Consider the following 25378-nt stretch of genomic DNA (forward strand, 5'->3'; position numbering starts at 1 on the left):
AGAGGAGGAACTCCATTGCTTAGATCTCTGCATTCCCTGGGACTGCTGTCTGGGGGGTCTGCTTCTCCTGGGTCTGGGAAGAGTTGGCCTGGAGGGGGCCAGAAAGGACCAGTGCTTGGAGGGGCAATGCCTACTGAACCTCGGAGGCTGGACCTGCAAGAAGTCCAACGGTCTGCATACATTTAGCTTTTTCTTCCATCTTTAAGACTTCTGCATTGGCGCCAAACAAATTGTCTTTGTTCAATGGTGTGTCCAATAAGTTTGATTTGACATGGTCCGGCAAGGTCTGTTCCTTAAGCCAAGCATGCCTTCTAAGGACAGAACCAGTGACTGCTGCCCTGCAAGATGTTTCCAGAGCATCAAAGCCACACTGCAAGGTGTGCTTAGTAACTTGGCTTGCAAAATTTTTTTGTTTGAGGAGTTCCATGGTATGCTGCTGATATTTCAGCATGTGGAACTGACAATTTAGTGCTCTAATAACAAGAGTTGCAAAGGTGTATACCTTTTTACCCTATCTAAAGCTTGGGAAGCCCTGTCTGAGGGAGTGGGATTCTTAGCTGCGGTTGCTTTAATTCATTTAGGTCCTTGGGAGATGACCTCTGGGTCAGCAGTAGGATTTTTGAAAAGGAATTTGAGAGAGTCCGGGACTCTGCAGTACCCGTCAGGTTTCCTGGGAGCAGGATGAAGGGTGTCAGGAGTCTAACTGGATTCCATAAAAACATCATCCACAACATCCAGGACAGGTGGAATGGCTAAAGGTCTGTGCTCCGGTAAATCTAAATTACCTGAGTCTCTGTTTTAACTGAGGATAGTCCTGACATTCCCATTGGAAATGCTCCTTTAAAAGTATGTAGGGTTTCACCAAATCAAATCAAAAGAGAGGTAATTGTGCCCCTCTACTCATTCATCAGACCCATCAGAGAGTACAACGCCCCATTTGTGATGTACCTTACAAGACACCTGCAACAGCTGGAAAGACCACAGAAGTACCTCACCAAGAGGATCACTAGCCTCAAACAGATGCCCTATGCAGCCTGACTGAAGAAACTACAGTTGTACTCTGTTGCATACCGCCTACTCAGAGGTGATCTCTGCCTGACATACAAGGCCATGTCCAACCCAGAATTGATGGACATGCTCCATCTAAAGAAAACCTTATCCCCTCGAGCCACATGCTCTAGGGATCTAAACCTCACCACAACAATAAACAGGACGTGCTGGAGGGACAGATCCCTGTCCCAGAGACTTCCCATGCTTTGAAACAGGATGCCAACCTACATTAGGCAGAGCTCCTCAATAACACTCTTCAAAAGAAACCTTGACGAGTGGATGGGAAACAGTTTACCTTGGGGATCACTTCAGTGACTCTGCTGGACAGAGGCACAGGGAACTAATCTTAGGGGGCGGTGAAAGCCAACACATTCTGGCTAGGCTTATAAATGCCTTTGGGCAGATAGCTTAGTACCAACCTATGAACCTAAATGAAAAATCCTCGGGAGTAGAAGGAATGAGTTCCTCTACATCCGAATCCTCATAAGCAGAGAGGGGTTGCATGTCTTCATATTCAGAAACCTCAGTCGGACTCCTGTTCAGATAAACTACTGGGGGCAAGCCTCTTTTTCCTTTGGAAGAGGTAGCCTGGCTTCCCCTAATAAGCATAAAAAGGTCTTCTGCCATTTTAAGCATTTGAGATGGAGGCATGGAAGCAGGTGCCTGAGCTTGGGTCGTCGGGATTTTAGGTGTAGTTCATAACCTTGGCCTTAGAAACTCGGTAGATTTAGAAATAACTCATCAGTTTGTGTTGAGTCAGAGCTCATTCACCTTCTTCCTAAGATCAATGTTCTGATGTGCCTGAAGGAAACTTTCAGATTTAGGTCAGACCATATTAGAACTAATGAGCCTCAAGAATTCTCCACAGGAGAGGCCATCTTGAAAAAGCCAGAGATTTCAATAGTTCTCCCCTTCTTAGAGATAATGGTGCCTGTTTTTTTAGAGGGTGCATATCAGCCTGCCAGGAAGAGACGGTACACCCGTATCAACATCAGATGTAAGCTTGTGCAAATGCATTCCTTATGTCTGTCAATTGCTAGGTGCTGGGTGACAGGGAATCAATATGGAACAATTTGGCTACTAAAACTATGAGTTACCTATACACGTTATCTTATTGATCTGACATTGTATAACCATGTATTTTGCCATACTCTTTAATCACCTTGGTGCATTTTACTTTGTATAACATGCTTATTTTTGCCATTTTATTGGACTCCCTATTGGGATTTGTGGACATGCAACTGTGAGTCCTGGAATTGCATAAAAAGACAGAAAAACTAGAAAACCGCAACAAAAAAAAAACTGAAAATTACTGTCCTCGTCTAAAGTTGCTTTTCTCAGGGCAACAGGTCACCTACACTCCCATTACTCATATGCTAACTCCAAGACTGTTGCACCTTAGAGAAAGGGGAATATTGTTAAAACACGATAATCTTGGACTTGACATATGCAAGTCAGATTTTTGCATGAAAAAGCCTTGCTGTTTTGAAACTTGTACTTCCGAGTCTCCATATTCAAAACAGTTATTTTCCAGTACTTAATGCATTTCTGTTTGCTATTTTATTTAATATTTATTGTACTTTTTGTTAAGCATGTTAAAAAATAGCCTGAAACATGGCATGTGTAAAAGCAGACCTGTATTAACAGGGAGCTGGCATCATACTACATTTCCTAATGGAGAAGTCCTGCCCCAGTGACTCAAGCAAATCAAATATTCAAATTTCACTGTTGCAGTCCTGACTTGTGGGATTTCCTGTTGTGGAAGCCCTTGACCAGTCCGACTACCAGAGTAAAAATCACCATCCTCCCAAGGCTGGCAGGCCCCCCTACCCTGATGTCAGTATGCTTAGTTGTAAAGGAAGCCAGCCAATGACATTACATTTATTTATTTTATTTTACATTTGTTGACCGGGCTAGTCTAGCTGGATATATGTCCATTTTCAGTAGAGGCCCGGGGAGAAAAGCTCCACACAGTTTAAACAATGTTAACATAAACAACAAAAAAGAAAAAAAAAAACATATTTATACATTTTAAACATTTACTAACAGGGAGTCTGTCACTTATGAGTATATAATGAAGGTAACGTATAATTTTAATAGGCTTAGAATAGTTAATAAGAAGGTACATTTACGTGTTGCTAAAGAGTATTAGTTGAAAGAAAGAAGTTAGTAAAAGTGTTGATATAGATAATAAAGGAAGATAATGAAAATATATGGAGGGATTGTTAGGTAATGTGTGTAGTAGTGATATGAGTCACTTTAAAGAAAAAAAATGCAGTACTAGTAAGGAGTGTGAGGAGAGGAAGCATGGTAGTATCTAGAAAAAAAATAGAAATAAAGAAATATGGATAAGATAAGTTAGTGAAAGAGTGGGTTCAGAGATGAGAATTTTAGATGAGTAAGTCAACAGTAGATAGGTTGGTCAGTCTGGTTTAGAACAGGGGCACATCCAGTGTGTGTTTTTAGGTGGAGTTTAAGCCTATTTTTAAATAGAGTAATTGAGGGAATTGTGGTTAGTTCAGATGGAAGTTGATTCCATGTTTTTCCAATGGAAACAGAAAATAGAGAGTCTCCTGCTCTATTGTTTGATTTGTTGATGTGTATAAGAGATGTTTGTGATGATCTTAGATAAGATTTGTTAGGATGGGTGTTTTTCAGGTTGATACAGAATTTTGTGGATGATGGTAAGTTGATTATATTTCAGATGCTGTTGAAGTTCACATCCAAGGAGCTTAAGATTAATACAGTGATGAGTTCTGTAAGGGCTGCCTGTTTTCTAGTTTATTAAGGTTATTTTTGACAGATTGGTAAATATGGGTGAAGCATAAAGAAGGGTGGACATGGCAATGGTAATTCTAGTTGCAGGAGTAAGGAAGGATTTGATCCTATAGAGAGCCTATTGTTTTTATTGGTAGTTTTCAGAATGTTGTTGATATGGGCATCAAAGTTTAGGTTATTATCTATGGTGATACCTAGCAGTTTGGTAGTTTGATCTTGGGTTATAAAGCCAAGTATCCCGTTGGGGAACTCTTTTTTGCTTTAACTCATGTAATCTTCACTGTGGTAAGCAAATCCCACACAGAGACTTTCATACATTGTGCGTCACCTGTCTAGGCCCAGATCACGACATCCCTAGCTGCAGTTTTTGTGTCCATTTCAATTGTAGGACTGTCCAGCATAGGGCTGAAATCTTAGCTAGGCATCTTAGTCTGCCATCTTCACATTGTTTGATGGTGACTTTCTGCAGATGAGCTCAAGTGTAAGGAGGATCAGAGAAAAAAGGACCCAAGCTTAGGGACTCGGATGACAACCATTCATCATTCGACAGCCCCCAAAGACTCAATCGCAGAGGAAGCAAGGAGCTTTTCACAGCCCCCTTCTGCAACCTAGGTGGTGGCGCAGGAGACCCTTATGGAGTCAGACATGCTGTTGGGTCCATCGACTTGTACACAGGCCTTGGCTTTCAATTTGTCTGTCAGGTTCGGTGTTGCTCTGCAGTCCTCAGCTTCCGACGAGCTATCTTATACTGGCGACATTCCTTCAAGGGGTCAGCCTGCATCAATTCTGCCTTACAAAGAGAATGGCATCAGGATTGCCGACGTACCTAGACCAAAGGTCAAAGCTACTTCGAAGAAGGGTTCTACCTCAGGTTCTATGCCTAGGCCTACCAGCTCCCACTCAGCAGGTTATCAGCAAGACCTGGTTAGGTTAGCTGAGGACTTTATCTCCTTAGTCAGAGCTAGGCAACCCCCTTAGTCTTCCCCATGGAAGAGGGATCCTACCCCTGAAGTTTTCTCTGAACCTCCTGATTCAGATAAGGATTCTGACTAGAAGTCTGTCTTTTAGCAGGGGACTCTTCCTTACTTCTCTTGAAGGTTCAGATTCCGAGGAAAAACTGCCTTTAGCTTCACCTCTTGAAGATCACTTTTAGGGAAACACTCCATGCCATGAGGGAACACTTCCATTGGGAGCCACAGGAATACTCACAATCAAAAAAGTGGGTTAAGGAGTTCCTTGACCTCTCAGAATACAAACCTTTGGCTATTCCTCCTGTATTGGAGGTGGTAGAGGATGTTTTTATGGACTCTTCCCGGAATCAAGATTCTCCACCTCAAGTGCCTTGAAAAACAGGCAGGTTTTACAGGGTGCTGGACTCGCAAAACTTCAAAAACTTCTCTGCTGATCCAGAGGTTGTCACTCCAGGTGCCAAGGGAGCAAGAGTTAGCTCTTCAAAGAACACTTTACCTACTGACAAAGTAAGCAGGGCCCTTTCTGTGTAAACTTTCCATTAGGGCCCTTAACTGCCAGTTTTGTACAATAAAATGAAGCAAAAGCTATCCTCCCTGGAGGACAAGAACATTTCTAAGGAATTGTTGGACCTTTGCCATTCCAGCTTCCAGGTGGCTTGACACTCATTACACTGCAGCTATGATGCTATGGAGGTGTCTAGCTGGGACTGCTGTTTCTGGCTCTATCATTAGAAGGCATGCTTGGCTCAGGGAACAGACCCTACCAGACCATGTTAAATCCAAACTTCTACATGCACCCCTGGAGGAGGACTTCCTTTTTGGGTCAAAGGTGGAGGCTGTGCTACAAAAAGATGGAAGATGAAACAATATATGCAAACCGTCAGGGACTTCCTCCAAGTTCAGCCTGCTAGGTGTAGCAGGAATTTTCCCACAGAAAAATGGTCTTTTCCCTCACAATCAAAAAGCAGACAGAGGAAGCCTTGGAGGGAAAGGCCTCAAAGGCAGCATCAATCACAAAGGCCCAGGCAGTGGTCCTCAGGAACCCCCCAGGCAGGGGAGTTGTAGGCCACAGGGCCATGGCAGAAAGCAGCAATGACTCTTCCTTTCCCCTACCCCCCCCTCCAGAAAAGCTAGGAGCAAGACTATGACAAACGGCCATCTCTGTTCAAAGAAAATGTGTCCCTCATTACTTCAGACAAGAGGGTTCTGGAAGTCATCTAAGGACAGTTTCAAGCTCACTTTCAAAGAGCTGTTAAGATACACCGGTTACGTGGATGTTTCACAAAAATCAAACAGACGCCCTTTCTTCAAAATCAGTAGTAGTCTTCTTCAATATCCAGAGGACCCCTGAGTGTTTACCCTGCAGGCCCCTTTTTTTCTACCTTTGACCCTTGCTTATCGCTCATCCTGGGGACTCCTACCTTAAGTCATGGAATCAGCTGGCTCCCTTTATACCCAAGCATACTGACATCAGGGGGTAGGGCATCTTTCAGACTTAGGAGGAGGGAGATTTTTACTCTGGTAGTCGGGGTGTCCAAGGACTTTCACAGCAAGAAATCTCACAGCAAGAAATCCCACAAGTCAAGACTGCAACAGTGAATACACTTCTAACATCTACATTTATGGTAAGTATAAACAACTGTATTAGGTTCATAGGTTCATACTAGGCTATCTGCCCTAGGGCATTTATAAGCCTAGCCAGAATGTGTTTGGCTTTCGCCACCCATTTTAAATTTATTTTACTATGCCCTTTTTCGAGGTTAGTATACTGTGCCTCTGTCTAACAGTGACACAGAAGTGATACCCGGGGTAAACCTACGATCTCCCATCCACTCAAGATTCCTCTTAAAGAGAGTCAATGAGGGACTCCGCCTAACCTGGACTGGGATTTTATTCCAGAGTGAAGGGAGCCTCTGGGTTATGAATCTGTCCCTCCAGCATGTCCTATTTATTTCAGTGCTGAGGTTCAAGTCTCTCGAGCGCGTAGCTCGATGGGATTTGGATTTTCTGAGGTGCAGCATGTCCATTAATTCCGGGTTGGACATGGCTTTATACGTCAGGCACAGATCGCCTCTGAACAGGCGGTATGCCACTGAGTAGAGCTGGAGTTTCTTTAACCGGGCAGCATATCGCATCTGTTTGAGCCCTTTGATCCTCTTGGTGAGGTACTTTTGGGGTCTTTCCAGTTGCTGCAGGTGTCTGATAAGGTACATCCCAAAAGGGGCATTGTACTCAATTATGGGCCTGAAGAGGGATGAGTAAAGAGGCACGATGACCTCCCCTGATCTAGATGTGAATCCCTTCATGATTAGGTGGGCTATATAAAATGTTTTTCTAACCACGTTGGCCACGTGGTTGTCAAATGAGAGACTGATGTCAACTTGGGTCCCCAGGTCCCTAATTACTTCTTCTGTACTTAATGGATTACCACCTATGTGGTAATTTGTGGGCACTTTGTTTTTGCCAAAGGGGATGACTATACACTTTTGGCATTTAGCTTGAGGCCATGGCTCTGGCACCAGTTGTCTGTTTCTATGAGGCCCTTTTGGAGGACGCTTGTGTCGGCTGGAGAGTTGATTATGGCGCCCAGTTTGCAGTCATCTGCGAACTTGGTCAGCCACAGTCCTTCCGTGTTGGCCTGTACCTCCGAGAAATATATACCGAACAAGAGAGGTCCCAGGACTGAGCCTTGTGGGACACCACTTGTAACTGGTTTGGAGTCTGACATGGCTCCAGCAATTCTAACCATGTGGGTTCTGTCCTTGAGCCAGTTTGCAATCCATCTAGTGACATAGGGGTTTATATTTAAGCTGGTGAGCTTATCTATACTGCCAGTGGGTATTGTATTGAAGGCTTTTGCGAGGTCCAGGTAGGCTGTGGACCACCTTCCCTCGTCAATGGCCTTGGTGACGGTTTCAAAGAAATCAACCAGGTTTAAGAGGCAGGATCTGCCCTTAAAGCCGAACTGGGTAGGATCCAGTGTTTGTAGGTCCCCAATATCTTTATTTATGAGGTCCATGATGATCCTTTCCATAGCTTTGCAGACCAAGCTAGTCAGGCTTATGGGGCGATAGTTTCCAGGATCCGTTGAGGCACCACCTTTATGGAGACTGACCACTGTTGCTGTACGCCACTCTTTGGGCACATATCCTGTAGTAAGGCTGAGATTGAACAGTAGTTTTATGTTTGGGTTTAGCTCTTCTTGAGTTCATGTAGGGCGAGCCCGGGACACCATCTGGTCCCATTGATGCTGTGTTTTTGCTTTGGAGGGCGGCTCTTACCTGAGCATCTGAGATGTCAGGGGGGCAGCACTCTGCTGGGATAGATATTTGCCCTTTTGGTGGGGAGGGGGGGGGGGGAGTTTGCGCTGAACCTGTCAGCTAGGATGTTGGCAATGTCTGTGGGGTTGGTGTATTTTTTGTCATTTTGGACTAATTCTGAGCATATCTGGGAATTACCACCCAGGTTCCTAACATAACTAAAGAAAGCCTTGTGATTATCCTTAGTGTCCTGTGCAATTTTTCTCTCGAAGCTGGCCTTAGACAATTTTATGTGTGCCCGTAGTTTTTTGCTAATACTGATCAGTGATGCCTTCCCTTTTTGGGATTTTGCTATATCATTGAGTAGCTTCCTCCTTCAATTGTATAGTTTGTTTATGGCTGGGGTCCACCAGACATGACGTCTGCCTTTGGAGGATTGGGTCTTGGTTTTATTTGGGATCGCATGATCCATGCATTCCTGAAGGTGTTCATAGAATGCGTTTAAAGGATTCTGCGGTCTGGGCCGTATTTTCCACAGGCCCGGGGGCTTTGAAGGATTCCACCTCAGTTTTGAGGAGTGTGAAATTTGCTTTAGAGAAGTTTTTCACTGTGGTTTTCTGGGCAGGGGGTGAGGTCGGGATGTGAATATCTAGTGAGATTAGTTTATGGTCTGATCTTACCAGTGAGGGATACACTTCTGGTCTGGAGCATAGAGTCCCCATGTTGGTGATGATCAGGTCCAGTATGTTTTCCCCTCTTGTGGGAGTGGTAACAAGTTGTTCCATAGCATTTGAGTTTATAAATTCTAGGAACCTTTGGGCTAGGGTGTTGGAGCTAGAGTAATGCTCCCAGTTTATGTCTGGGTAGTTGAAGTCGCCCAATATAATATTTTCCAGTGTTCTCAGGAAGGCCGAGTGGGGTTCCTGGGTTTGGGAGGGTGGTCTGTAGCAGGCTATAAACTGGAAGGCAGTTTTACCCACTGTTAGTTGCACATGGATGGTCTCTGATGCTTCGTGCTTTGCCACCAACCTGGAGGTGTGGGTATCTTTGATGAATATTGATACTCCCCCTCCTTTTGTGGTTTGGTCCAAGTTTTGGGGCCGAAAAGCATGGTATGAGGTATAACCTGGTAGTGCTGGGGTGCTCTCGGGAGCCCTGAACCAGGTTTCTGTTACTGCACAGATATCGATGTTCTCCATGCTAAGGAGAGTTTCGAGTGCGTGCATCTTGAGGTTTAGACTTCTGGCGTTGAGTAGCATTACTCTTAGTTTCTTATCCCTTGTGATACCTATGGAGGTGGGTTTGTCTTTTGAGCCTTGCCTAAAAAGGCACTATGGGGTAGCAACAGCCTTTGCCAATATCTCAAAGCCCAGGGGTGACAGGTGCAAGCCGTCCCTAGCGAAGCATCGTGGCTTGCCGAGCATATCATCCCAAGCTGACAGGCATTGGATCCCCTTTGAATGACACCAGTACTTAAGCCAATTGTTGAAATTGATCATCTTGTCTTCATATTGTGGCATCATTCTTGGTGAGGGTAAGATGCTACTCAAGGTCAGGGTCATACCGGCCTGGGCTACATGCTCAGAGAGCTCCTTTATGTCTCTTTTCATGTAGTCCAGGGAGGTACGTCTCAGGTCATTCACACCAGCATGGACAATGACCGAGTCATATTTGTACTTGCCTTGGAGTGACCCGAGTGCTTGTGTTATGTGGCGGATCCTAGCGCCCGACAGGCTGCTCACCGTGACCCTCTCCTTGTTCAGCCTGGTGAGCGGGACGTCAGTGTGCCTGACGATAGAGTCACCTATTACAAGTGTATCAGGTGTGTTGTTTAGTCTTAAGGGCTGTGACTGTTTGGCACACTGGCTTTGTGAGATGTGTTGCACGTGTTTTGTTTTGGGGTAGCGGCTGCTTGGGTGTCTGCTTTGGAGGTCTCTGCTGCTTCGGCAGATCTTTATTTAGAGCCTCCGAGTATGTTTTTTTTGTGATTATGCGTTTGGTTTGCTGTCGTGGTAGGTCTATGTGAGACTGGAATTGTAGTGAGTGTGGTTTCCTTCTCCTCCTGACTGGTTATGCCAGTACTGAGTTGAGAGAGCTTAGCCTCCAGTTTGGCTATATGGTTGCATCTCTCACATGTGTTGGAATTTGCTGGGAGGAGGAGAGGGTTGTCTGTGTACATGAGGCAGTTGTAACATTGCCTCAAGATTCCCAGATTTACCAGCTGGACCGGAGAGGAGATTGACAACTGACCTTTGGACATGCTAGAATAATATTGGGAATTCCTTAATTGAAAACCAGGGCCAATGGGGAGTGAGGGTGTAGTGCTTTTAATTTTTAGTGCTGACTTATATAATTGCTTTAGTGAGCAAGTGCCAGGTAACTTAAGTGCAATGTGTTACAGGTAACTTAAATGCAAAAATGACAAACAGTAACTTACTTTCAAGTGAAACAAGGAAATAAGTACAGTAAGCAATGCAGATATCACTAGTGATCCACAGAAGCGCTGAGAAGCCGCGTATTAGGTGGAATTAGCGTTCCAGGGAAATAAGCAAACAACAAGCATATAAACAAAGCTAGATTCAGCAGGCCTGGATCTAGTCTATGCTACAGCAAACAAGGTGTACCAATTTCCGTAAGATACAGTTCAAATATTCAGGCACTATAAACCTTTAACCAGAAATTCCCAGCTCAGAAGGGCAGAGTCCAGTCTCTTCTCCCACAAGAGTGCAGACCACAAACCTTCTTAATGTAAAACAACTGGCCTGAAGCCCAAGTGCTTAAACCAAAACTAATACACTTTAAGAATAACAGACACTGGGCTCTAAATCAGCAGTTCCCAACTTAGAAGGATGAAAGCTACCTGTCCTGCCACCACAGTGCATGCCACAAACCTTCCTAATGTAAAACAACTGGTCTGGTATTTTTATCTAATGTCTAGGCCTTGAGATGAAAGCTCTGATGCAAGACAATCCATCACCTCCCAAGCCTACGGAGAGGATGGAATCTAATGAATGCAGACCTGTGTTGCAAGTGCTGCTTATTATCAAGTCAGTAGCTCTACTCATCCCTTTCTATGATCAGGTCACTCAGCCTTAAACTTCAACTGATCAAGGAACTTGGTGGCACTTCCTACCCAGCACATCTCCCCCATTCTTCATACAAGCAAGGACCTCTCCCAGGCCCTTAATATCTGTCAAGAAGAGACATGATGCAGTCTTGAGCCCTGACATCTACACAAGCAATGCACTTACAGGATTCCGAAGCCTGTTTTAGAAATAGACTTGGCTTCAGCTAGGCTAGGCTCTAGCCTCCCTCTGACAGTGTATCCATGTGATGCCTATGACTTCATGCAGGACTGCCAATTAAGCCTTATGGACAGAAGTTTTCAACTGCCACAAATTTTCCTTGAGTGAAGCTGTTTACCAATAAATAATATTGCAGAGATGTTAGAGAGCCACCATCACCTTATGGCACAGTACTTTGAAAAGTCAAGTAGAACAGAGATGTTGATGAAGCACTCTGGATTATCCCTAACCACCTACTTCCCGATGACCCGCCCCCAAAATAAATAAAAAATAAAGGTTTACCAAAGTCATAGTTGACCAGCACTGGCTCTGAATACAAAATAATTTTCAGTTAATAAAAAGCCTTTTCTACTGCTCCAGCTCACCTCATCATTTTTAAAGGCTGCCATTGCACAGACTATAGTAGCAAAGGTGGGTATGAACGTCATACTGCAGATTTCACCTGATGTTTCGTACTGGGTATAGACCAGTTCTTGACAGCTTCAATTCTGTCCGTTTGTGGTCCAACTCCCTTTCTCCCAGTCACTTTTCCTAAGTTATCTGGTTTCGGTCATGCAAAGATCACTTCTGGCAGCATTAACAGTAAGTTCTGTCTTTCATAAAAACTCTAGCACAGCTTGTACTTAGGCAGAGTGTGACTCTCGGTCTTATGAAAAACTGTATCCGAGTACCTGGCATGATGTTTTAAAATGTTATCTATGTTATCTATGACCCAATGAAAGTGGCAGCAGCTCTGTGAAATCCAAAGGGTAAGACAGTATAGTGAAATAGAACTTCAGAGGTAGGGAATGCAGTCTTCTCTTTGGCTGCGGGAGCGAGGTGGATTCTACCACAGCCACTTGTTTAAATTTACTGTGGTCAAAAACCTTGTACTGTCTAGCCTTCTCTATGAGGGCATATATTCTGATCAGATAAGTGTCAAATTTAGACATCTTATTCAGTTTTTCCTAAAATCATTAAAGAATCTTACGCAGCTGTCCGTCTTAGGAAGCAACACAATCGGCCTGATCTATTCCCTTTGGAACACCTCAATTACTCCAGTTTTAAGCATGTTTCACTTTGCCACTTATTGCTTTACTTTGGGAGGGAGATATTCGGTGCATTTAAGTTTGCCTTCTCCTCTAGCACAGTTTTACCACAATGTAGAATTAAATCTGTTCTAATGGGTAGCATAGGAGGAAAAAAAAGGATTTTATTTCATTTAACCTCCATTGGTTAGCCAGGGTGGAACACTGATCATCAAGGTCCTTTTTCAGGTTCTGTCTAGGAAAAACAGCAGTATAGCACACAAGATGAACATTAACACCAAAGGGAGTTCCAAAATTAATACAGTACAGAGTCAATTATCTGAACTAACTGGGACCTAGGTAGTTTGGATACTCAAACATATAATTGAACCAGATAAACTAATAAAATCTTGTTTTTTCAGCATGCCTTTCAATCATTCAGCGATTCCAGTAAACAAAGAATATTTTTCACACACAAGCAGGATACAATCTCAAAACACAAAACACACGTGCAAGCTAATATGTGAACATTTAAATATTCAGACTTTATTTTTTCCTACCTGCAAACTTTGGAAGGCTGCATTCAGATAACTAAATGTTTCAGATAATCAACGTTTGGATAAATGGACTCTACTGCACAAAGTAATTCTCCTTAAAATAAAAATTGTTAGAAATGATTTGTGCTTCTTAATGGTTAACAGCACCAGAGATGTTACACCATCCATAACTGTATCAATAGATTTGGGGTTCACTCATTAGCAGTGTCAAAACTTGTTAGACTGCAGCTGTTTTCCCAAATAAATCTGCTTGTTTACCAGTTAGACTAGCAACTGGCCCCTTTAGCTATGGCCTCAACGTCCTTGGGCATCCTTCAGATGCGATGGTAAATCAAAGTTCCATCCACCTGAGTTGACGGTAGATGAGATGGATGTAAAAGACCCCATGGCACTTGCCGGAAATAGTAGAGAAAGATCCTCCTGCACTGGCCTCAGGTCTCACAAATAAGAAAATGAGAAAGAGGGAAAAAAAAAAGAAAAGAAAAAAAAGGAAACATATGCTACACCTATGAGGCACAGATCTGTCTGGCAGACAAGGTCAGAAGATACCATACTTCAATAAATAAGCTCCTTTCCCAAGGTTTCCAAAATTATATATTTGATGCAAAGTTGTTTTGTTAACTGGGATTAGCACTGCTATGGAAAGCCTGTTGTCAAAGCAGACTTGAGACGGTAAATAAATGAAAACTACAATACAATAAATGTAAAGTAATGTATGCATTTATTTGCTTTTGTTTAATGGGGAAAGTCCATCTGGGAACTAAAATGCCCATTTTCAGCAGAGCCCTAGTGAAAAAGCTCCAAAATAAAGGACAAAAATAACATTTTTGACGATTCAAAAGAAAAGTAATCAGAAGACATTACTTAAGTATTTTAATGCAAAAGGTCAATGAAGATTAGTTACAAAGAATATCAGATTAAGGAAATACAGGCCGTCAAGACTCTTGAGTACAGATTTTGCAAGCATATGCTTTACAAAAATACAAAACGCAACATACTAATTGCACAAATGTAGTATTTACGGGTTTATACCATATCACCGAAGAGGAGATGCAGCGAACACCTCATCGACACACAGCGAATGAACAAAACCATGAACGCTGACATCAGTGATTTCTTTCCCTGGGAAAGAAATAGCTTGTAATGATGTCTGTTTTGAGGCAAACATAAAAGTGGGAGGCTTTATCCCTCACCCCCAATGTGGGAGCTGTGCCCCCCACACCCCCTAACTAAATATACCAACTCTGAGATCGCACTACAGTGGGTAAAATGGCAAACTTACAGGGATGGCCAAGCAATTTCTTTCCCAGGGACATAGCTGAAGTCAGCATTTGTGGTTTTGTGCGTTCTCTGTGTATGTGTCGATGAAGAGGCATTCGCTGCAACGCCTCTGAGTAATTGATACAGACCCAAGATTTACAAAATTAAATTAGCTTGTATTTCCATTTAGAAAAGCCAATTATACTTGAAAGGATATTGTAGCATGGTAGTAGATAGTCTCTCTAAATGTGCCAGCTTAGAGACAAGCAAGCAGGTTAAAAGTTAATTAGGGACAACTGCAGACAAACCTTGTAAGGCCCAGTGTCCGGCAACTAGTCAGATTCATAGCCCTTGGATCTGAAGATGGCCCTGGTGTGAAACAGAAGGAAATAATCTGGAGGATGAGGTGGCACTGAGGACACTTGCATGTATCTCTGCTGGTTAGGAATTCTACATCTTATTGTAAAGAAACATTGCATGGGACTTGATTTGTGTATTCCTTGCAAAGCTTGAACATTTACCAAAAAATTAGTTTGAGAGTGCAGCTGACTAAATACCACAGACTGAGTAGTGTGTAAACTGCAATTTTTCCTTTTTGATGAATGTTCTTGTATATAAAGTTCGGATTACAAAGATGGCTACAGTTACTGATTTGTTACTAGTAAAACCTTAATATGAGCACGTGGGTGCATGCACACCCCCGCCCCATCTGTAAGCAGGTGCACACACCCCCGTACATGGGCGGACACAGTTTCTCTTATTAAGGACAGACTAAGAAGAATTATAATCAGAATAATAAAGAAGTCTAAAACAGCGGACTACAGCTGAAACAAAGTTCACAGAGAAAATGTGGCATGAGTTCTCTATGGAAAGTATGCTTGAGGGAGGTTGAGCAATTCACTTAAATACAAACAAATGATTATACTATTACACAACACTTTAGTGAACAGGAAAAAACAGATTCTATTACCCAAATATTCTGCTTTTTATACATCACTTTTTACATAGTGATGTGAAATAATAGTCTACTCTATGTTAAAGCTATAAGAAAGTGCTTTTCAAATATCATGGTACATGGGGTCGAGAGAAATTCATGCATTTGTAGAAATATCATCATAGGAGGTTACTAGGCCAACAGCCCAAGGGCCCTTACAAGCCCAGGCAAGTACAACCTCTGTTCCCAAGCCCAGGCATGTACAACCTCTGTTCCCAAGAATATCAAGATAAGGAGAACTAAGGCAACAGCTACCGCCTCTATCAAAGAGGGACCCAGGTGAAACTCCCAGTGCGAAATTGCAATTTTCCATCCAATCATCCAAATTAGGCTTAAACATGGTCAGTGAGGGGCTCTGCTTCACCTGAATTGAAGTTCGTTCCAGAGGAGAGGTAACCTCTGCGAGATGCATGTCTCCCCACCAAGTCCTGTTGATATCACATACTAGGTTGAGTTCCCTTATACCATTTGAGTTATCTTATACCATCTGAATTATGAATGTGCAGCAACATCATCATTAGAGCAGTATCTAAGACAGCTTTATATGCAAGGCTGAGGTCACCTCTGAGTAGTCTAAGAAAAAGTATAAAGTATAGTGACAATAATTTCAGTCCGTCTACCCATGACGTATGATGAAGACCCTGAATTTTCTTTGTAAGATACCTTTGAGGTCTTTCCAGTTGCTGTAGATGCCCGGTAAGGTACATACCAAAGATAGCATTGTAATCCATTATTGGCCTGATGAGTGAGGAGTACAGGGGGTTATAACCTCTTGTTTTGGATGCAATGCCCTTGTCTATGAGGTAGGTGATGTAGGAAAACCTCTCATCATTATGGCCAAGTGGTGGTTAAAGGAAAGGCTGCAGTCAAACCGGTTTGTCCAAATCTCTCCCACTGATTACCACATTAACAACACCCTAAGCATGCAAACTACAGGGATGCTGTCCTTGTTTACATAATTTTAGGGACTTATGACTGTACCCAATCATCAGCAAATTTTGTCAGCTACAGGACTTTTGTTTTAGCCTGTGCATCTGAGAAGTAGATTCTAAACAATAGGGTCCTTGCGGAACACTACTAGTTACATTTCTGCTGGTGGAGGTAGAGTCACCTATTTTGATTGTGTGCACTCTATTGGTGAGCCAGTTTGCAACCCAAATGACAATATATGGGTTGATCTCCAGCTGGGTGAGTTTATCAATGATGCCCGAGTGGGGAACAATGTCAAAGGCCTTGGCCAGTTCCATGTAAGCCATATGCATGGATCTGCCTTCATCCAGAGCTTTTTCAAAGAAGTTAGCCAAGTTCAAGAGGCAGGGCCTCCCTTTAATGAAGGCAAACTGGGTCAGGTCAAGCATTTGGAGGTCTCCTATCTTTATTGACAAGGTCCACGATTATTTTTTCCGTAACCTTGCAGATTAGGTGGGCCAGGCTTATGGGTCTATAGTTCCCAAGGTCTGTGGGGGCACCTCCTTTATGTAACGGGATGACTAAAAAGTGCTTAGACTGTACCCAGCGGTGCAGCTAGTCCCCGTTTTAATCCATTTAGAACTCAGCCTGGGATATTACCAGATACCGTAGAGGCTGTGCTTCTGGCTTTGGAGAGGGCATTTATGACCTGCTCCTTGGAGATACTAGGTGGAGGGCAGGTGGTAGGGATGCTTTGGGGATTTGTGGTGGGATCAGGGGGACAAAGTTTTCACTGAACTGGTCAGCTAGCAGGTTGGTTATTTACAGTGTATGTGCTGACATTAACTTTTAGTTATGTACTTACCATAACTTTAGATGTTTGGGATCCATCTCGCCTACATTCTGTACTGATGGGTTCGGAGCCGAGCCTCGGCTCCGACTCAGCACGCTATACTATAGAGCGAAGTCTCTTATTGGCTGAGCTATTCTATATCCCAGGATGTACCACCACTAATTCCCCAGATATTGTTTGTCCGCACGCATGTACACACACATGTACTGCTGATATAACATTGCCAGATGTTTGAAGATGAAACGGTCGAACTCTAACCGTCCGGTCCCTTCTGATCTCCAAGGCAGGGGGAAGGAGGGTGGGTTATTAGGAATGTAGGCGAGATGGATCCCAAACATCTAAAGTTATGGTAAGTACATAACTAAAAGATGTTATGTGATCCTATGTCGCTTACATTCTGTAATGATGGGACAGCGGCCCTAGCACCCGATTCCTGGGTGGCTCACTGGAAAACACTCTTGAGAACTGTGGAACCAAAGGAAGCTCGCCCCCGAGATGCCACGTCCAATTTGTAATGAGAAATAAAGGTGTGAGGAGAGGACCAGGTAGCCGCAGCACAAATGTCACTAATGGCAAGCTTGGAATGAAAGGCTGTTGAAGTAGCCATAGCCCTTGCAGAATGAGCTTTCACAGTGGTTGTAAGCTCTCTATTAGAAAGAGAATAAATAGGACTGATACAGTCTCTGATCCACTTGGCAATAGTGACCTTCGTGATGGCTTTGCCCAATTTATTGTCTGAAAAGGACACAAACAACCAATCTGTTTTCCGTGTTTGGTGCGTCCTAAGTAGAAACGCAATTGTCTGTGAACATCCAATGAGTGGAAGATATATTCTGCTCTGTCCGAGTAGTTGGGGAAGAAAACTGGAAGTTCCAAGGACTGTTGAAGAAAAAAACTAGAACAAACTTTGGGAACAAATGATGGATTAGGCCTAAGGGATACTCTAGCCTTGTGAAAAACCAGGTATGGCGGTTTGACACATAGGGCTTGAAGTTCCGAAACTCTTCTGGCTGATGTAATTGCCACCAAAAAGGCAGTCTTCCAGGAAAGAAATTTCAAGTCAGAAGTTGCTGCCGGTTCGAAGGGGGAAGAGGTCAAAGCACCCAAGACGAAATTAAGATCTCACGGTGGAGCAGGATGAGAAATTGGAGGACGTAGCAGCCCAGCACCTTTCATGAAGGCTTTACACAACTTATTGCTCATCAAAGGTGGGTCTATACTATCATGAAAATTAGAAATAGCTGCCAATTGAACCTTAATGGTAGAGACCGAAGAACCTTGATTGAATAAGGAAGCTAAAAATTTCAAAACTTCAGCCATTGGGGCAGTAATGGGATCTAATCCCCAGAGTTGGGCCCAAATGGCGAATCTCTTCCATTTACTATTATACATCTTCTTAGTCGAGTTCTTGTGGGCCGAGGACAAGATATGTATGACTTCGGAGTCCAAAACCTGGTTCCTGACTATAGTCGGAAGTGGAGGAGCCAAGCTGTTAACCTCAGAGAGTGAAGGGACTGGTGAAGCTGTCCCGACTGGTGGATCAAGAGATCTGGAATCTGGTCCAGGAACCATGGACCGTCCAGTGCGTATTTCCGAAGAAATGGCAGCCAGACTTGACGAGGCCAATATGGAGCAACTAAAATCATCTTGCACTGCAAGTGAATCGCTTTCTGGATCACCCTGGGAAGAAGGGGAACCGGTGGAAAGGCGTACAGTAGGCCGGTGGTCCAAGTTTGGACTAGGGCGTCCTTGGTAAACCCCCCCGGAACCGGGGTGAGAGAAGAACTGTAGACATTTCGTGTTGAGGGGAGTTGCAAAGAGGTTGCAACAAGGAGTTCCCCATCTTCTGAAGATCTGAGATGCTACTCAGTCGTTCAGAGACCACTCGTGTGGGGAGAGAATGGTTCTGCTCAGTCTGTCGGCTATCACATTGGATCTCCCCGGAATGTGTGTTGCTACCAAGAAACGGTTGGTTGCAACAGCCCAATTCCATACTTTCATGGCCTCTCTACAAAGGGGGTAGGACCTGGTCCCTCCCTGCTTGTTCAGGTACCAGACTACTGACATGTTGTCGGACTGAACGGCAATCATACCCTGGGGGAGGTAGCTGTGTAGTGCTTGAAGCGATAGAAGCACCGCCCTCATTTCCAGTATGTTGATGTGTAGGGAACTCTCATCGGGGTGCCACTTGCCTTGGACTGACCTGCCCAGGTAATGTCCCCCCCACCCCATCTGGGAGGCGTCCGTAGTCAAAGTGGCCACTGGAGGAGGAGGAACGAAGGGTCGCCCCTGATCCAGGTTGGAGGAGAGGAGCCACCAACGGAGGTCCTGTTTGCACGTCTCCGTGATTATAATATGGTGACCGAGAGGAAGATCCTGATACGACCACTGGACCGACAGGAGCCACTGGAGAATCCTCATGTGCAATCTCGCTAAGGGGACCAGGAGAACGGTAGCCGACATGGAACTCAACAGTTGTAGGACCATCCTTGCTGGGGCTCAGCATTTGAAGAGCAATACTCGGACTTGAGATTGTAAGGTTTCTATTCTCTCTGTAGGAAGATAGACCCGCATTTGCTTTGAGTCTATCTCTCCCCCGATAAACCGTATGCGCTGAGATGGCAGCAACACTGACTTTGCTCAATTGAAGGTGATTCCTAGGGAGGTGCCTAGAGATATAGTGGCTGCTAGGTTCTGTAATAGTAGATGCCTGGAGGTGGCAGTTAGGAGCCAGTCGTCTAGATACGGAAACACCTGGAATCCTAGACTCCTCAGGTGAGCAGTCACCACCGCCAAACATTTGGTGAACACCCTGGGGGCTGTGGTGAAACCAAAGGGCAGTGCGCAGAACTGGAAATGACTGTCTCCCAGGCTGAAGCGCAAATGTCTCCTGGACGCCTGATCTACCAGAATGTGATTATAGGCGTCCTTGAGATCTATGAAGCACATCCAAACACCTTTCTCCAGTAGCGGGAGAATGGATTGTAAGGTGACCATCCGAAACTTGGACTTCTTGACTGAACGATTTAGGTTGCTGAGATCCAAAATGGGCCTCAAGTCCCCGGTCTTTTTTGGCACCAAAAAGAATTTTGAGTAAGTTCCTAATCCGGTCTGGTCTACGGGGACCGGTTGGATGACTCCTTTTTGAAGCAGCTTTGAAATTTCGATGGCTGCAATATCCCGTTGACTGGGTGGCGGGTCCGGGATTTTCCTGGATGGCGGGGGGGTGTGTGAAAAGGGGATGATGTAACCTCTGGCAATGATTCGGAGCACCCATCGGTCCCGAGTGATACTCTCCCAGGCCTTTAGGTGCCTCGAAAAACGACCCCCGACTGGCTCCGGAGCTGCGCAGTCGGGCAATCCTTCAGGGATGCTGAAAGGTTGAAGAGCCACGAAAGGACTCGCGGTCTCCAGTATTGCGGGGGCCTCTGCCGCCTCTGGGACGGCATCTTCCAGAAAAATTTCCCCCTCCTCTGCCTCTAGAAGGGGGATTGTCCTGCTGTGAGGGGCAAGTCTTCTGAGATTTACGGAACCACATTTTCCCTCCTCTTTTAGCCTTGGGATAAGGCCGAAAGGGAGAGGAAAACCGTGCCCTGACAGTCAAAGTCTTACCCTCTTGTTCACAGCGGGTCAAGGTGTCCTTTACGTTGGGTCCAAACAAAGAGGACCCATCAAAGGGAGCGTCGGCAAAGGAAGACTTGAAGGCTTCCGCAAAATGACACAGGCGGAGCCAGGCTCATCTCCGTAGAGCAACACCTGTACCCGCCGCTCTACTCGCCCCCTTGGCTGCATACGAAATGAGCCTCATGGACGAGTTCGATATCTATGATAGAGTAGCCAACTGAGAGCTAACCATCTGGGCCAACTGCTCAGGTAGGTTACCAGAGAGGGTATCTGAGAGTTCCTTGATCAGATCCCTCTGAAGTCTAGTGAAGTGCGTCAGGTAATTCAGAGACCTTAAGGTAAAGGCTGCTGAAATGCAGGTGCGCTTCCCGTGCGATCCATGCTCCTAGACTCCTTATTAGGAGGATGGACGGACGTCGAAGCCTCTGCCACATCTTGCTGGGTAGCAGATGCCACCACCAGAGCATCTACAGCCACACCCTTGGTGAGAAATTCCTTTTCCGGGGGCGCTGACAAAAATTTGTTAGGGCGAGCAGGCACCGGTTCCACAGAGTCTGGATGTTCCCACGCCCTTCGAGAGATCAAATCTAGAAGCTCGTCGAAGGGCTGAGACACCCAGGAGGCGGAGGGCTGAGCCCCGAAGGCCTTGAGGAACACAGACTCGTCAGAGGAAGGGGGTTTGGTCCGCCAGCCGCCTTGTTGTTTGAGGACTTCCAAGATGTCCGCAAAGGAGACATCATCTGAGGACGACTTGGGGGACCCTTCCGCATCATCAAGATCGGTGTCCGAGGTGAGGGACTCGTCAGGGGAGTCGACGTGCTTCCTCTTGCACTGTTTTTTTTCTTGGGGGTTCCTCCGAAGACTCTTCAGAGGGACCTCCAGGAAGAGGGGGACCCCCAATGGGGGTGATCTCAGCACCCAGGGCTCCGCTGTCTTGAGACAGGGGGACTACAGAGGAACCAGTCTCCGTGCCTAGGGAAGGTGCTGGGGAAACGGTGGAGGTAGCCAAAGAAGATTTGGCCAAAGCACTCCTCATGGCTCTAAAGGCCGGACCCCCAGAATCCTGGGAAGGTCCGACCCCCAAAGCCATAACAGCAGACGGCACTCCCACAGCCGACGCACCGAGAGAGGCTCGGAACCAAAAACATCGGTCCCGAAGCGTCACCCCCGGGGCCGACCGAAGAGGTCCGTGTACCGAACTCCGACCCGAGGCGGGGTAGGAGTAAGGGTCGGAGCCGACCCGGAAACCTCCATCGGCTCCACCAGCACCGACTCCAACGGTGCCGAGGCTGTTGGAGGAGGAACCAAGGCTAAGGGGTGGACCATCGGCTCCGAAGCCGACTGGGCTGGAGCCAAAACTAACTTTTGGAAGACTGGAGACAAACAGCCTTTGGAGCACCCTGTCAATGTCCGAATCCGACATCTTGGAAGACCGGGAGGAGATCGAACGGGTCCGAGTAGACTTCTCCACCGGCTCCGAAGGACTGGGGGACTCGGCTCCGAATTGTCTCGATCAATATCGGTGTCAAAGGAGACTCCACTGTAATTTCCCTCTGTGCCGAAGAGGTCTTCGGCGCCGAAGGGGAAGAGTCTGAGCGGGCAACTCTCATCGGCTCTGAATCAGTGGAGCCGATGAAGGTGACCCGCCTCTCGAAGCTCCAGCCGTCGGCTCCGAAGCCAGAGGAGTCTAGGCTGGAGGCATCGAGGCAGACCGTTCCGCCCTCGGCTCCGAAGTCCGTGGAGCCGATGGAGAAGCCTGCCGAGATTTTTTAGAGGTTGGTTCCGACGGGCTGGTCGGTGCCGACGATTTCTTTTTCTTAGAGGGAGAAGAGGAGGAAGATAAAGCCTCCTCAAAACTAGGTTTGATAATCCCTTTTAAAATCAATTTATTCTTCCTCTCTTGGAGGACCCTAGAGGAAAAAGCGTGACAAACGCTACAAGACTCCTGAAGGTGTTTGGGGCCTAAACAATACACGCATAAGGAGTGATCGTCGGTAATAGACATCTTGCAACTGCATCGGGTACATTTCTTGAACCCCGATGGTCTATGTTCTTTAGACATAATTGTACATAGTCACTACACACCAACGTAGAAGGAAAGAATAAGGCAATGCCCAACTCTATTACTACACTAATAGAAAAACTCAAGTAACAGCAGATTCAAGAACCCTCTAACTAAAAACGGGTACTTGACCAACTAAAAGGACCAAAAAGGCACCACAAAACTGACACAAAACCAAAAGGGCACCACAAACCGATACAAAGGACTCACTCACGCGCGAGGGAAAGGCCCCTCTAACTTAAACGGAAACCTTTCCCTGAAGACAAATTTACCACAAAAAAATCACTCAAACCATAACGATAGCTGTTAAAACAGCTTTTGGATCAAATTTAAGAAATTTCCTGACAGAAAAATCTTAGAAAAGAAACACTTAGCTCAGCCAAGTCAGAGACCACGTCTTGGCTTGTAAAGCGGCAAACGAGATCTGGGGAATTAGTGGTGGTGCATCCTGGGATATAGAATAGCTCAGCCAATAAGAGACTTCGCTCTATAGTATAGCGTGCCGAGTCGGAGCCGAGGATCGGCTCCGAACCCATCAGTACAGAATGTAGGCGAGATAGGATCACATAACATCAACTAGTTCTGTGCAGATCTGGATTTTTCCTTTACTCATTACCGTCGAGTGCTCCTCCAGGCATTTCTGCAGTTACCTCCTACTGTGCCTCTAGGTGCAAATATGACTTTTTCATATTTGCATTAACATTACCAAAACCATGCTACATACAAGGTATCAGAATATTTTATCTTGAAACATGCATGATGACAAACACAATTGCATTGACATTTGATCAGTCAATGAGTATTTGTTAGAAATGTAAGGTGATAATTTTTTAAAAGCTCAAGCCACACCCACTGGGAGTTAAAGGTACATACTCAAGAGCTGTATTGGAGGAAATGAGTTAAGGTTTCTCATGTAGCTAAAAGGCCCTATGGTTATCCTTAGCGAAGGAGCCTCATTTGGATTCATAGTTAGCTATAGAATGCCTTATGAATTGTCTTATTTGGTCAAGATAAGGAAGGAATGCTTTCAATTCAGAGATCATTCCTTCCAGCTCTTAGACAGCAATTTCTTTCTTTATTGTATAAACTAGTAAGGGTGGATGTCCACCAAGCAGGCTTGTTCTTTAAGGATCTTGTTTTGATCCTATCACGTATGGCTGAGTCAATACATTTGTATAGATGCTTATACAAGGCATTGGTGCAAATCCCAGTATAGGTGTCCATGAGGGCAGGGGCTATATGAAGCTATAAATGCAGTCACATATTAGGTTGTAATTGGATATGTAGAAGTTTTTTTTTTTAGTCTAGTTGCTGCTAATGGTGGGGGGCAGATGTTATTGTTACTTTTAATAACCGAAAACTTGAATATCTTAAGGCACAAAAAAGCAAAGGATAAATGGTCTTGGAGAATATTTAATCAGAGACAGTCAAATTATACAGTATTGTATGATATAATGGAAAATATTGAAAATGAAGTGTGTTGCCAAAGATGAACGTGTTATATGCTGCTGTATCTGGTAAAACTAAGAAACTGAGATACTGCAGCAAATGCAAGAAAAATGTATTGTCAAAGCTTTTATTTCTAATATCTGGTTTGATTTTTACATTATGCTCAATGCAGAAACTATAAAGCAGTAATTAGAAACCCAAGCACAGCTCAGCAACAAAGTATAAAGTGCAAAGGGAATGAAATAAAACTGAAAAGCAAAGCACTGTGATGGAAAAAGGTAGAACCTGCAAACAGAAAATACAAAAAAAACATAGTGGGCAGCTTCAACATCCACTGCAGTTACTCATTACTGAGTTTCTTTATTTTTCTCCATACACTTTCATCTAGGTGTGGTTTAGTGACCAGAAACTCTTGGCATCCCCATACATTTCAATTCCATTTTTTCCTGCCAAAGATCATGAAGACAATACAAACTTAAATTTTGGAAACAAATTCATCTCAGCTTGCCTGACAAAAGAAAGACCACACATGCCCTGCACTTTTCAATGTTTGCCAACATTTACAATTACATATCCTGAAAACATGTCTTGTTGAGGTAAGTGAAAGTGCATATAAAGAACATAATGAGGTACAGCAAAACAATCTTGAGATAGCTGATGGAGAAATAGCCATGCAAACAAAGTATTTTCACTTTGCCAGAAGTGCTACCATTACCTGGACAGCATGTTACAAGCAGAAACTGCTTAAAGCTGACTTGCCAGGTCAGTGAGGTGTGGTGCTGTCAGTCACAAATGTGCACAGCTGTTATTTCCCACATCTACTTAAGATAGCGTGGGGTGCTGGTGTGCAGATGTGCTGGAACACTACTATTACTAACCTCCAACACCTCCCTGCAATTTAGTTGTTTATCTAGAATAAGACTTCAATGCAACATGACCACTTTTTAGCAGCTTATCCATCCATCTAGCTCTCTCACCGTTACAACCATATTGCCAGATTTGCCATAGGCTCAACATCATGTAGGACACACCAATGTCAAAACTTCAGGACACACCAATGTCAAAACTTCAGTCTTCTCGGTTGGGTAGAACTGCCTAGCCTACTTCTGTTCAATCAGCTTATAGTAACACACAAAATTCTGTACCACCCTGAAAATACTCCGGTACTCAAAAATATCATCAAGCCATACAGTAATTCAAGGCAACTAAGATCATCCAATAAACTGTTGTTCCAAACCCACAAAGCCATTAACTCAACAGGCGACTCCCCGTTTGCCAATGTCGCTGGTAAAACTTGGA

The 25378-nt window shown here is 44.6% G+C and overlaps 1 protein-coding gene across 1 annotated transcript in view; it reads right to left on the reverse strand.

Annotated features, from left to right (window-relative positions):
• Positions 1–25378, reverse strand: part of LOC122817254 (cytochrome c oxidase assembly protein COX11, mitochondrial) — a 255490-nt gene that overhangs the window by 198769 nt on the left and 31343 nt on the right. The gene's annotated exons all lie outside the window — the stretch shown is intronic.

The sequence above is a fragment of the Protopterus annectens genome, chromosome 12.part0 (assembly GCF_019279795.1).
Source record: "Protopterus annectens isolate FY-2018-M chromosome 12.part0, PAN1.0, whole genome shotgun sequence".
NCBI lineage: Eukaryota > Metazoa > Chordata > Ceratodontiformes > Protopteridae > Protopterus > Protopterus annectens.